Raw genomic sequence first — 2,536 nt, forward strand, 5'->3', positions numbered from 1 at the left:
ATCAATGACGAATGAACGATGAAGAATGAACAAGGATCAATGATCAATGAAGAATGAACAAGGATCAATGATCAAAGAAGAATGAACGATGAAGAATGAACAAGGTTCAATGATCAATGAAGAATGAACGATGAAGAATGAACAAGGATTAATGGTCAATGACGAATGAACGATGAAGAATGAACAAGGATCAATGATCAATGAAGAATGAACGATGAAGAATGAACAAGGATTAATGGTCAATGACGAATGAACGATGAAGAATGAACAAGGATCAATGATCAATGACGAATGATCGATGAAGAATGAACAAGGATTAATGGTCAATCACGAATGAACGATGAAGAATGAACAAGTATCAATGCTCAATGAAGAATGAACGATGAAGAATGAACAAGGATCAATGATCAATGAAGAATGAACGATGAAGAATGAACAAGGATTAATGGTCAATGACGAATGAACGATGAAGAATGAACAAGGATCAATGAAGAATGAACGATGAAGAATGAACAAGGATTAATGGTCAATGACAAATGAACGATGAAGAATGAACAAGGATCAATGATCAATGACGAATGAACGATGAAGAATGAACAAGGATCAATGATCAATGACGAATGAACGATGAAGAATGAACAAGGATCAATGATCAATGAAGAATGAACAAGGATCAATGATCAAAGAAGAATGAACGATGAAGAATGAACAAGGTTCAATGATCAATGAAGAATGAACGATGAAGAATGAACAAGGATTAATGGTCAATGACGAATGAACGATGAAGAATGAACAAGGATCAATGATCAATGAAGAATGAACGATGAAGAATGAACAAGGTTCAATGATCAATGAAGAATGAACGATGAAGAATGAACAAGGATTAATGGTCAATGACGAATGAACGATGAAGAATGAACAAGGATCAATGATCAATGAAGAATGAACGATGAAGAATGAACAAGGATTAATGGTCAATGACGAATGAACGATGAAGAATGAACAAGGATCAATGATCAATGACGAATGATCGATGAAGAATGAACAAGGATTAATGGTCAATGACGAATGAACGATGAAGAATGAACAAGGATCAATGATCAATGACGAATGATCGATGAAGAATGAACAAGGATTAATGGTCAATGACGAATGAACGATGAAGAATGAACAAGTATCAATGCTCAATGAAGAATGAACGATGAAGAATGAACAAGGATCAATGATCAATGAAGAATGAACGATGAAGAATGAACAAGGATTAATGGTCAATGACGAATGAACGATGAAGAATGAACAAGGATCAATGATCAATGAAGAATGAACGATGAAGAATGAACAAGGATTAATGGTCAATGACGAATGAACGATGAAGAATAAACAAGGATCAATGATCAATGACGAATGAACGATGAAGAATGAACAAGGATCAATGATCAATGACGAACGAACGATGAAGAATGAACAAGGATCAATGATCAATGAAGAATGAACAAGGATCAATGATCAAAGAAGAATGAACGATGAAGAATGAACAAGGTTCAATGATCAATGAAGAATGAACGATGAAGAATGAACAAGGATTAATGGTCAATGACGAATGAACGATGAAGAATGAACAAGGATCAATGAAGAATGAACGATGAAGAATGAACAAGGATTAATGGTCAATGACAAATGAACGATGAAGAATGAACAAGGATCAATGATCAATGACGAATGAGCGATGAAGAATGAACAAGGATCAATGATCAATGACGAATGAACGATGAAGAATGAACAAGGATCAATGATCAATGACGAATGAACGATGAAGAATGAACAAGGATCAATGATCAATGAAGAATGAACAAGGATCAATGATCAAAGAAGAATGAACGATGAAGAATGAACAAGGTTCAATGATCAATGAAGAATGAACGATGAAGAATGAACAAGGATTAATGGTCAATGACGAATGAACGATGAAGAATGAACAAGGATCAATGATCAATGAAGAATGAACGATGAAGAATGAACAAGGTTCAATGATCAATGAAGAATGAACGATGAAGAATGAACAAGGATTAATGGTCAATGACGAATGAACGATGAAGAATGAACAAGGATCAATGATCAATGAAGAATGAACGATGAAGAATGAACAAGGATTAATGGTCAATGACGAATGAACGATGAAGAATGAACAAGGATCAATGATCAATGACGAATGATCGATGAAGAATGAACAAGGATTAATGGTCAATGACGAATGAACGATGAAGAATGAACAAGGATCAATGATCAATGACGAATGATCGATGAAGAATGAACAAGGATTAATGGTCAATGACGAATGAACGATGAAGAATGAACAAGTATCAATGCTCAATGAAGAATGAACGATGAAGAATGAACAAGGATCAATGATCAATGAAGAATGAACGATGAAGAATGAACAAGGATTAATGGTCAATGACGAATGAACGATGAAGAATGAACAAGGATCAATGATCAATGAAGAATGAACGATGAAGAATGAACAAGGATTAATGGT

Source organism: Amaranthus tricolor, chromosome 5 (assembly GCF_026212465.1).
Source record: "Amaranthus tricolor cultivar Red isolate AtriRed21 chromosome 5, ASM2621246v1, whole genome shotgun sequence".
Taxonomy (NCBI): domain Eukaryota; kingdom Viridiplantae; phylum Streptophyta; class Magnoliopsida; order Caryophyllales; family Amaranthaceae; genus Amaranthus; species Amaranthus tricolor.